The sequence below is a fragment of the Myxine glutinosa genome, chromosome 8 (genome assembly GCF_964187855.1).
Source record: "Myxine glutinosa chromosome 8, kmMyxGlut1.1, whole genome shotgun sequence".
In the NCBI taxonomy this organism is placed as follows: Eukaryota; Metazoa; Chordata; class Myxini; order Myxiniformes; family Myxinidae; genus Myxine; species Myxine glutinosa.
This window is the reverse complement of record NC_136268.1, coordinates 141,544,668-141,557,523: the sequence shown is the minus strand read 5'-3', so window position 1 is coordinate 141,557,523 and position 12,856 is coordinate 141,544,668.

Genomic DNA, 12,856 nt, shown 5'->3' with positions numbered 1-12,856 from the left:
ATGGCCAGAGAGATGTGGTCAGATGGCCAGAATGGCCAGAGAATGGCGTTCTCCGTATTATCATCATAAAGCTTTGAAAATTTGAGTACAATAGCTCAAATGGTAAAAAAGTTACAGCCCGGACACACACACACACACACATACACACACACACACACACACACACACACACACACACACACACACACACACACACACACACACTATTACAAAACCCCGTCTCCTGCTGTGCAGAGGATGGCCTGATAATATTAACTATCACATAGCAATAAAGACTTAGACATCATAGAGTGATTTAAAACAAATCCAACTTATTTTTTCAAAACTTTCCCCCAATTTTTTTTTTTGCCCAAAACACTCCTCGGCACTCACCTGTGAACCTCTGAGAGTTTGATGAAGATCCGTTTGACCATCTCTGAAAAAATGCTGACAAACACAAACGGCTCTTCTTATTGTATAGATATATAAATTCATCACACATACACCCTCTCTCCATCCTAATACTCCACGATCTCCTCATGCCATGACAAAAGGATAACACCCAAAATGCCATCTTCTCCTGCTTCCCACACCTGTGAGCATACTTCGATCAATGTTCTGTTGGTGCCATCCATTATTCTGGAGATTCTGTTGAACTGGTGTGGCATTTCGATCTCTTCTCAACAGATAAGGAAATGTTCACATCTTTGGTCCTCTATGCTGAAAACCTTCCCCACTCTTATCTATGTGAGACATTTTAACTCTATTCTGCTGATTGCTTCCTCTTCCTCTGTCAGAGCAAGCCTTATCAATGTAAGTGGAGAAATGTTTTGAGGCTGTTGGCAAGCAAGCCTGTTTTTATCAGATGAAGAACTCACAATGTCATTGCAAAATATCACTCCACATCCTGAAGAACAGCTCACTTTTATGAGGAGCGGAAGCTGCAAGGCAAAATATTCCAAATATGATATGCTCTATTCTACGAAGCATTGATGTGACACCATTTTGTATTTGTTATGTGTGGAAGTTTCATATTTTATGGCAGTAATTTGACTCTTCAGCTGTAAGAGGATTGGTTCCTGCATAGTTCCGTTTGTTATTTGCTGATGCTGTTGGTCCTGCCTATGTCCGACAGACAACGACGTTTTGTTCAGCTGTATCTTGGACACAAGACAGTTGTTATTACCTTGAGGAGATTGTTCTTCCGATACAAATTCAATCGAGCATGTGTGGGATGATTAAAGATGCATTACGACAGCATCACGCTTATGCACTTGGCCTGGAATAATTTGGAGTGGAATGAATGGAATCTACGAGAACAGGATTTCTACCATCAAGCCATCTGCATCATTCCGAGAAACTGCTGGGCTTGTACTGTATAAGCTACTGTGGTGGACACTCTACATATTGAGCCTCAAATACAACAGGATTGTTTAATGTTTGAGAATTTCCCTGGAGTTGAATCTCTAAAGATATTCAACAACACTCATTGGTGTTATTTCTCGGAAAACACCTTGTAGTTTGCAGGAAATCGTCCAACAGGATGGTGCAAAGGTAGCACACTTGCCTTTTACCTGTCTCATCTCCATCCAAAGATAAAATATCGAATTTCTTCAAATATCGCATTGATTCACAGGTAAGATGTTGCATGACAAAGTGTGCCGTACCTCAGGTGCATGTTAAGCAGGGTGGTCCGGCTGTTAACATTAGTTGGTGGACATTAATGATTCCTTGTTTTCTTTCATGAAGAGTCGACAAGGCGTCGTTGAACGTCTGGGCTGGACAGGCAGTTTGTGAAAGGCGTTGGCCAATAACTTTCTCTGCTGACCCCAGAAGAAGGTGGGAATAATTGGGCATTAAAGTAGCAGTAGTAGAGTAGTAGTAGTAGTCGTAGTAGTTGTTGAGTAGTAGTAGTAGTAGCGTAGTAGTAGTAGTAGTAGTAGTAGTAGTAGTAGTAGTAGTAGTAGTAGTAGTAGTGCTTTTGTTGGAAAGGTTATAGAGATTTGCGTTCAGAGCTCAAGCAAGCTCAGGCAAACATATGTTCCCAGTTTAATGTCGCTCAATTCCTCATCTCTGCAAGTCCATGGTTTGAACTACAGTAGACAAGGTAGAGCATTTTGAAGAGAAAGCACTACCAAGATAGATAAGGGGAAGGTAAAAGAACGCCAAAGAACACCAAAAAAAGAACGCCAAAGAACACCAAAAAAAGAATGCCAAATAACACATTTATACAAATAAGAGCAAAGTATCTTGTATTGTGGGGAGACCGTACAAAGTGCATCATTTATAGTCCAGGGTTCCTTAAACTTTTGAACAGTGTTACTATATTCTGCCGCCTTGTACTCCGAAATAATGCGTGAGCGTATATTATAATGGATCAGGTTAACTCTTTTCGCTTGGTCCTTCTCGTTCGGCTGGTGTTCCTCCGCCACTCCCGTTGGTCAGGGCTTCTCGTAGCAAGTACTACTTACTCAACGTTTGTTCTCGTTTATATCGCCAAACTGGACTTAATCCTCTGTCCGCTGAAACGTTAATCCTTTCTCCGCTGATGCCCCGAGGTCATGCATTGCACCAAGTCCTGGCATCAGCTCGCTCCCCTCCTGCTGTGATTTCCATTTACACAGTAGGAGGATGCTCTAGCCTGGGGCCTTGACCAGGTGTTTCAAGAGATTACCATGTTCATGCACATTCCGCTTCGTTACCAGATTTAATCAATGAGTTACCAGGGCCAATCAATACTTTACACTAAGTTACACTTCCACACCCTTCAGACCTACAGAACTGTGTTCCACCACATTTCTCTCAATTTTTGCCTTCCTGGTTTTATATATTGCCATTTTCCCACAGGCTAAAATAAAGTTAACAAGGAGATCACGTGACTTGCTTAGTTTCTTTACCGGGTGCCCGATGATAAAAAGTGTTGGAGAGAAGTGAAGCCAGAAGCGCAAGAGAAGATTTTTCATCAGTAAGAACACTGGTTCAAGACGGTGGCATTGAAGGTATATGTGAAATATAGTTTCCCTTTCACCACAAAAGCAGCAATCCTCTGAGAAGTTAGTGAAGTGCCGCATCATAGATCCAGAGCTCAGTGCACCATGTAGCAACCTCCAACTTAAGTCTGCCATCATTCTTGGCGTTGGGTAGAGATAGAGTGAATCCCAACGTGGATGAACAGTCGAAGGAAGTGGAGGAATCTCACGCCAGGGAGTATCCAGTCGGGTTGCAAGAGCTATATAATGGAGCGAGTGGATCACTAGCAGGTATATATTTTTCCTTGATAGCCCACAGAACGACATTTCCACTGTGCCAGGGGTCTTACTCATATTGTTTGCAGGTATTGGCTGAGAGAGCTCGCAACATCGTGGTCGGATTTTAAAATCCATGGAGTTACCGATGGACATCTGTCCAGATCCATCACCCTCTTTGGGATTCGCTAGATATTCCAGACAATCGGGAGGCAAGGAGCTTTTGACCTCTTCAAGTATCCTGGAGGGGATCCTGATTGTCCTCAGGCCCATTTTCGCTGCGAGTTCCTTGGGTAAAAGCGTTCTCTTACCATCGTTCAGAAGGTCTCTCACTGTGGATATGCTTCCAGCTAAGAGGCTCCTTCTTACTGAAAAGGAAGCCAGAGTTGGGCCCTGTAGAAGAGGGTTGAGAATGAGCGGTTCTTCTAGCAGGTCCTTGCCTGGATAAGGAACTGTTCTTTGTACGTCGACTACATTCCAAGCCTTCAGCATTTCTTGATAAAAAAGAGGCAATGTAGCACTAGACAGGCTCCGAGATGTAATGATGAAAAGGTTCCTTTTGTTCCCAAAATTGAGCACTTTGCTGAAGAAGTATGATGCCAGTGAGCACCATTGCGGTGCAGGGTTCACATGTAGGTAACGTTGTATGGTCTTCAGCCTGGATGCGTGGTAGTGGCTTCGAAGGTAGGGAAAAGACTGTCCACCTTCTGCAAAAGGCAAGCTCAGAATGCCCAGGGAAACCCAGTGTTTACCATTCCAAAAGTAGTCCAGTAGCTTCGTCTGCATCTTAACCAGAAACTCCTCTGGAGTGCTTATGCAAGAGGGCCTGAATACTAACTTCGGAATTATAAACTGTTTAATAAGGAGTGTTTTTCCCCTCAGAGACAGGACTTTTAGTAGTCCACTCCAGTCTCTCAACTTTGCTTCGATCTTGTCCCCTAAAGTGTTCCAGTTAATGAGTGGTGAGGACCCATGGGAAATGGACAAGTGCACCCCCAAATATTTGAGCTCATTGCGACTCCAGGTCAATTTCTGAAAAAGTGTTGGTAACTCCTTTACCTGCATTTGTCCAATTAGAAGCCCCGAGCTTTTCCTCCAATTGATTGGAGCAGCCGATGCTGCTGAATAGACCTGCTGACAATCATAAACTATTTGCATATCCCTTGCAATACTGGCAAACACGAGAACATCATCTGCATATGCAGAAAGTTTGAGGTTGACCCTGTTGTGTGGCACCACAGTGCCAGTTAGCCTTCTTCTCATCAAACAAAGGAAGGATTCGATACATAGGGAATATAATTGGCCGGACAGGGGACATCCTTGTCTTATTCCTCTCTCAAATGGAAAGGGCATGAGCAAGAAACCGTTGACTTTAACGAGGCATTCTGCCGACATGTACAACGTCTGAATCATGCCTACAAATCTCCTCCCCAACCCAAATGTTAGCAAGGTTTCAAACAGATACTCATGGTTCATCTGGTCAAAGGCATTCTCCTGATCCAAGGAAAGAAATCCGACTTGAGTCCGAGTCATGTCCGCATACTGTATCAGGTCTCTGACAAGGGATATGTTGGCATGTATTGTCCTGCCTGGAATGGCATAAGATTGGTCCGGGCTGACTAATTTTGTCAGGACTGGTCCGAGACGGAGTGACAACATTTTAGCCATGACCTTGTGATCCACACACAGCAGAGACACAGGGCGGTAATTCTTCAAGTTTCTCAAGTCACCCTCCTTGGGAATGAAGACCAGAATCGCTCGACGCCAAGAAAGGGGCATTATACCTGTATCACATGCTTCCTGAGCTACGCTTAGGTAATCAGGTCCAACCAAGTCCCATACTTTTGTATAGAATTCACATGATAAGCCATCCATGCCAGGGGATTTATCTCTTGATAGGTTGTGCAGGGCGGTTTTCAATTCTTCCAGAGATAATGGAGTCTTCAGCTGCTCCCCATCTTCTACAGAGGCTTCAGGAAGACTACTCCACAAAGTGCCACCTGCACCTGCATCTGTGCTCTTACCCGAATACAGCTGAGCGTAAAAGGCTCTAATTCGTTTTTGAAAACCCTCAGAGCCATTGAGCAAGAGACCATCTTCTGCGAGAACACTCGCTATAGTCCTGAATTGACCTTTACGTTTTTCCACTCCTTTGAGATAATTCAGGACATATTCATCCTCAGAAATAAACTGCAAATGAGAGCGCACATACGCCCCTCGTGCCTTCACACGACTACATGCTTTAAGGGTGCTCTTTTTTTTCTTGGTATGCCTGCAGTTCAGTAGAGGTCAGTGTGGCCAGGTACTTCTCAAGGTGCAGCAGTTCCTCTTCCAGTCTTTTGATCCCTACCCCAAGTGTTTTGCTCGATCCATGCGAGTATTCCTGACACAGCAATTTCAATCGTACCTTGCCTACATCCCACCAGAATCCAAGTGAGCAAAAATCTCCTTTTTTATTCCTCCAGGCTTGCCAAAAATTCAAAAAGATTGACAAAAAGGCTTCATCCATCCTGACTTAAAGCATTGTTCAGGTGCCACAAGCCAGGGCCTCGCCTTGTTTCTGCCAGGGAAAACTTAATCCAGGCCAAGTTGTGATCTGTGAAATGGGCAACTTTTATGCCGGAGTCACCGACACTCTTACACCAACGGTGAGACACGTAAATTATATCGAGCCGGGATTGTGATATATGACCACCTCTGATACTCGAATACATGAATGTTCTGTCTGTGGGGTGTTGTATGTGCCAAGTATCCCTCAAGTTTAACAGTGTTATGGTTTGTTGTAATATTCTTACAGAGGGATTATGCGGCTCCTGACCAATTCGATCAAGGGAGGGGTTTAGAGTGCAATTAAAGTCTCCTCCAAGAATTACACACTCTTCACCAGGCAAGGTGAGCATGAATCTCTGCAACCGGTTGAAGAAAATCCCCCTTGCAACTCCTACACAAGGTGCATAAATGTTGACGAAATTGACAACAAATTCTTCAAACTTTGCTTTTATATGTAGCAACCGCCCCACACTGGCTTCCTTTACGACAAGTATTTCAGGTTTCCTCTTTGGTGAAAAGAGGGTAGCCACTCCACAAGATGTGTCCGTTAGGTGACTGAAAAAGGCCAAGCCTTCCCATTGGTTTTCCCATCGGGATGCAGCCTCTGGGGTCATGTGGGTTTCCTGCAGAAAGGTTACTTCAAGTTTTTCCTTCACACAGAATGACAATACCTGGTGCACACGGAATGCATCCTTACAGCCATTGACATTCAATGATCCTATTCGTAAGTTTGATGTCATTATTGTATTGAGAGTTTTGTTTCTGTGAAATTCATCCTCCTAAACTAATTCATATTCAGGCCCATAACTCAACAGCTTTGCGAGAAACTTCCTGACTCGGTCTTGTTCGGCCGAGCCTGAAGTCCTTGTTTTATGTCCCTCTCTCCTTAGCACATACAAGGAATGCACTAGCAAGTCATAATCTTTCCACCGTTTCAGCGCATTTTCCACTTTCTTCCTGCTATGCAAGCTTTACTCGAGTATTTCCTGGCTGGGAATGCAGGAATGGCGTCCTGCAGGTAGGTCTGTCTCTAAACCAGTCAGTGACCCTTGATAGTCTTCCCCATCACCAATACTTTCCTCATCATCGCTGTCTGGAGGTTCAGGATCCTTCGCCTTTGGTGTACTTGTACAATGTGTCAAGTCTTCTGCCATGTCGTCTCTCAAGCCTGACTTGGCATAATCTTCTGGCGCAGAGGAACGCTCCTTTGGCTCTGATGCGGCGGACGTTGCTTCACCTGTGGGAATGGATGCCTCCTCCTCAGTTGGTATAGGAGATCCAACCTTTTGGGGTGGTAAAATAGAGATGTGCTCAACTATTCCCCTTTCTGCGCCAACAGTGAGTGAAGTGACATCACCTGAGATGTCGGTCAGTGCCAGCAACTTTATTGATACTTGTGTGTCTGGTTCCCTCTCTCTGTCTGTCCCACCGATGAATGCTACTTCAGAATCCTTTGAAACTTCGGTGTTAATCCTTCGGTTCAGAACTGCTCTTGTAGATGTTTCAATCCCTGGTTTATTTTGAAGCTTCGTTGCAGTTGTTATTATTGGATGCATTTTCTTAGGAACCAACATCACAGTATCGTTTGGCCCTGTCAAGTCAGATACCTCTAGGTTGTTTATCTTTACCATGCTGGGTTTACTACCTGACGGTCTCCCTTCCTGTTCATTCTCCAAACTGTCTTTGGGTGGATCTGAGAGAGAAGACTCTCCATATCCTGTCGTTTGATGAATAGTTTCCTCTTCTTCTTCTTCTTCCATTTCTTCAGATTGGGTTACCACTCTCTTCTCCTTCAGAATACTCGGCCTTACAAATCCCTTTGACACATAACTTCCCGACACAAACTTTGTGACAAACATTACTTTGACACAAACTTTTTTGAAATTCCCGCCGAACAAAAAACGAGTCCTGCGAACAATTGACGACGCTTCCGAACCCCCGCGCATGTTTGGCGAACTTTTGGAGCCTAAAATACGAATGTTGGACTTTGCCATTTTTTCGACATTCACATCCTTCGCGAACCATTCGCGTGTCCCGTGAAAACCCACCTTTAGATTCATCAAAGAACAACTATTTCTATCTCATTAACAATACATTGGAGTTGAAAATTTGAAAGATACATTGAAAAAGTATTCCTCACAAAAAAAGATAACGCAATCAGAGAAGATATTTGACGATTTTCACTTTTTTTTTTTTACAGAGATTTCAAAGACAATAAAGAAGAACTTGTGATAAAGAAAATACATATAATCCGGTTATATGCACCTTTATTTTTTTTGCAGCGATTCAAAGAGAATAAAGATCAACTCGGAATAAAAATATCAAAGCAAATAATCCGGTTAAATACACAAAAATTGTCAAAATGCCACTCAAAAATTCAAAATAAAAACAAAACAATTCAGCACCTGCTCAAGGTTTGTTCAACACCTGCACATTCATCACCTGCACAAGATGTAACCGTAGCAACCCTTGCAAAAGGGTTGTCTACTCTTTAGAAACTCATCAATTGGGTTCTCAACATAATGTTTTGCATATTTAATGTGGAGAAATGTGCAAAACCCTGAAAATAGATAACGTGCAAGAACTCTCACTGGTGATAAATGTTTTTGTGTGTAAATAAACCCGATCGCTGACGAAAAACTTTGAACAAAGAACACTTTGGTGTTTTGGTGTACAAGTTGTTGATCTCCGATTGTGGCCAGTTCATAAATGCACAGCGATACAGCAATACAGCAATACCGGTACTGCACATTGGTTTATAGTTTTGATTTTTTTCATTGGAGAGAGCGATGACTTCAGAATTAGTCCAACACTCCATAGTCCAACACTCCATAGAATTAGTCCAACACTCTTTGCTTCTCCCGTTGCTTGTTATCTCCATATGCATGTGTCATGGATTCCCTAATCCCTTCGGTTCTGGAATAAGCACCTCAACTCAGACACTGTGCAAGGTTTATTGAGGGATAAGGATAACATGCATGGTAGATATATGGGCGCACAAGCTAGTAGCACCTTTTGGTCCTCACACAGCCAGCAACCAACAACATCGCAAGGAATCACAATTTGTATTCTGCTTCATATACTTTTCTTCAAAGGACAAGGCACTCAAAACATTTCCCCAGTTTCAAAGATTGTAGCAAGGAGAAAGGCTCGGCAGGTGGGGAGCTGCTCATAAAAAAGAATGTTGATGCAAGGGCAAACAAAGATTTTGTCAACAGCTTCCCAAAACCAGACAGTCAGACGCTAGGGAGGCAAATGGGTCATATTGCCCCCAATTAGCCTGAGTTTCGAATGAAATCCCTTACACATGTTTCAGAAGGTGCAACCCAGGTCTCAAAGTATCCACCTTCGTGTGTCTGTGAGTTGTGTTTGTGTGATTGTGTGCATGTCCAAAATGCATGTATAGGTGTGTATGTTTGTGTTGTTGGCTGCTATCTCCACATGTGGGTGAGTTTCTCCTGTGCGGTGTCTTTTCCCCCCGTGTGAATTAGTTTGTGTTTATTTAAATTTGATAACTGATTAAAAACCTTCAAACACACAGCACACTTGTATGGTTTGTCCCCAATGTGAATGTGTCTGTGTTGATTTAAGGCTACTGGACGACCTAAAACCTTCGAACACACAGCACACTTGTACTGCTTCTCCCCGGTGTGAATTAGGTTGTGTTTATTTAATCTTGATGAATGACGAAAAACCTTTGAACACACAGAACACTTGTACAACTTCCCTCGTTGGTTGTTATCTTCATTCGCGGGTTTCAGCAGGTGCAACGCAGTCCTCCCACAACTTGATGTGTCCATCTCCATTTGATCCTTTTGACTTGATGCTGATAACCACAAAATCCTTACAACGCTTGTGCTGATTCTTCACAAATTTTGTCTCAATGTGGACGAGTGTGCAAAATCCTAAGGACACAATGAGCATGTGTTCAACTTCTCCCGAGTTTGTCCTTTGTGATGTTGAAATAAAACAGAGAGAGAGAGAGAGAGAGAGAGAGAGAGAGAGAGACTTTGACTTTTGACGTCCTTTTATTCCAAAAATTATAAAGTGCATGGATGTACAGTGTATAAAATCAACAAAGCCAAAAACAAGAGAAAACGATGAAGCGAGGAAACAATACAGATATATGCGTTGATCAGTTCAACTTTTACCGAAAACAAGTGCAATCTTCTGCAGCACTATTATGAATTGTAGAAATTACGAACAATCATGAGAAAAATAATACCAACTCGTTTTGGCGGACTTCACAGACACTTTTCAAACACCATTTTTCCACAAATCCATCAATTTCGCCCATGCTCTTGGAAAACTCAAACTCATGTTTTAGCCTTGCAGCACACAGTGCGTTGAAAAACGTCATGACCTTGCACTGATGAATGGGCTTACCAATCCGCTTCTCCTTTCTGGACAGGTAAGTGGCAAGCTTTGCTGTAGCTACAAAAAATCACAACAGTTCATAGTCCTTGTTGTGTTGCCGTCTCTTTTTGAGCCCAAAAATAAAGGATCGAAAAGTAAATCTGAAATTCATTTTGAACGACACAAAGTCTAACCATTCAAATAAAGGAAAAAGTCTTTCACAGCCAATGAAAAAATGAATAACATCCTCATTTACAGAACAAAAGGGGCAACATGCAGATATTGGGGCAAAATTCCATACATATGTATTACATGGGATGATCCCGTGGGCAAGGCGCCACTGAAGATCACCTGTTCTTTTGTTGATCAGCTTGCTATACATTGATTCCCATACAGGTTCATTGGGGGGCCCGGCAGGGAGTCGCCTCTTCCATCGTGCTACTCCATTTAGCGGAGGAATACCAAGAACTTGAGATAACCACCACCTATACAGGCTCTTGCTGCTCTCAGCATGCAATACATTTGTCCCTGTGCTTACAGGTGGAAGTTCGTTGGGAAAGCAGGCAAAAATCAGTTTCGGAAACGGGGACTCGTTGGGGTGTCCAAAAGAATTCCAAGTCCAAAGTTTCTGTAGCTGATGACGTTTTTGAACAACTTTCCTCAAAATCGTTCCAATTGTCCTCTTGGACCGAATCGCCGTCAAGGTTGAAATTTCCTCCACATTCCTCCACCCGACACCGGAGTTTGGCCGGAGGTGCCATACTTTGTTTATGCCTGCCTCAATAAAGCGTTGGCACAAATGACGACTCTTGAGAACATCAGGGAAGAGAGGATTGAAGAACAGGGGTTCAACCTCGAACATCCCTGGGGAGTAGGTGTCTGCTTTACGGCTCACGGAAAGTCTTTCCCAGGCACTGAGAAGGCTCTGGTAAAATATGGGGAGCGTTGATGTATTCACGTACTTGAGGTGAGTCAGGAATACTTCGAGACCATAGCCGAGTCTACACGCCTGCTGTAAAATATGGCAAGCCAAGGCATGGTTTGGCAGGTTTTCACCAAATAGGAGGCGTTGAATGGAGCACAGGCGAAAAGCCATGAGACGGGATCTCACGTGAACAAGGCTCTGACCACCTTCCGATGAAGTAAGGCATATTACACTTGGCCGCAGCCAATGATGGCCTCCCCAAAAAAAGTCCACAAGTTTGGCCTGTATCCTGTCCAGCAACACTTCTGGTGGTTGCAGGCAAATAAAGCGATGCCACAGCGTTGCAGCAACCAAGTTGTTTGCCACTAAGACTCGGCCCTTAAATGAGAGGTGCGGCAGGGCTCTTTTCCACAGGTTCAGCCTCCTGTCTATTTCTCCGGTCACACCTTCCCAATTCCTTTTCTCAAATTGTGTAGAGCCCAGGGCCACACCAAGGTAATCAACACCATCTGTTTTCCACTCCAAGTTTTCTGGAAGAGCAGGCAGATGTGTTGAGACAGGTAGGCAGCTATTAAGGTATGGCACCCAAAGAGCTTTGCTTTTCGTCCAATTAACCTTCAGAGATGAAGCCATGAAAAAGGTTCTTAAGGACTTTACAAGAGCAACAATGTCTTGGTGGTTTTTTATAATGACGCAAACATCGTCTGCATAGGCCGATATAGTCATTGGTGGGCTTCCAGGAAAACAGGTCAGGCCAGAGATATTCTTTCTCAGTGTGCAAAGAAATGGCTCCATTGCTAGCGCAAAAAGCAAACCTGAGACTGGGCAACCCTGCCGTACCCCCCTCTGAACCTTTATGGGGGGAACCAGTTCATTGTTCACCTTAATTACACTGGAGATGTCAGTGTACAATAAAGTTATAAAGGCCCTGAAAATTACCCCAAACCCACATGCTTCAAGAACATGGCACAAGAAAACATGGTCAATGCTGTCAAAGGCTTTTTCAAAGTCTAGAAAACATATTCCAAAATCATTTTGGTCATGGCGAGCATACATTAAATCCCGCACGAAAAAAATGTTGTCGTAAATCGAACGACTGGGGATGCAGAATGTCTGATCAGGTAAAACCAGATGACCAATGACTTTTTTTAAGCGACTTGCCATTGCTTTCGAAAACAGTTTATAGTCGGTACACAGTATTGAAACCGGTCTCCAATTCTCCATCCGCCGGAGGTCTCCTGACTTTGGGAGAAGACTCACCACTGCTCTCCTTAGGCTTAGTGGCATTACACCTTTTCGCAAGGATTCTTGGATTACAATCAATAGTTCTAGGCCCAAGATGTCCCAAAATTCCATGTAAAGCTCAGCTGGCAGGCCATCAATTCCAGGAGCCTTTCCAGATTCCATTCCAACCAGGGCACGCTGTAATTCATCAAGGCTTAAGGGCACATCCAGCTCCAGGCGTTGAGTCTCAGTTAGGGTTGGGAGATGGGAGGTAAAACATTTTATTTTATCCTCATTTATATCTTTTTTAGCAAATAGTTCAGAATAATACTTTCTAATAGTGATTTTTACCCCATCAGAACTTGTAATTTCATTCCCACTGGGGTCCTTAACTGATGAAATAAGCTGGGGAGGCTTCGTTTCAGCTTCTAAGTGAAAGAAGGCTTTGCTAGGACTATCCGATACTTTGATGCTTTTTACTCTCAGTCTAACTAGCAGTCCTGCAGCCTTCTCCTGTAATAGTTCCCGGAGTTGGGTCCTTTTTTCAAGGAGCAATTTATAATTTGCCTCATTTTCC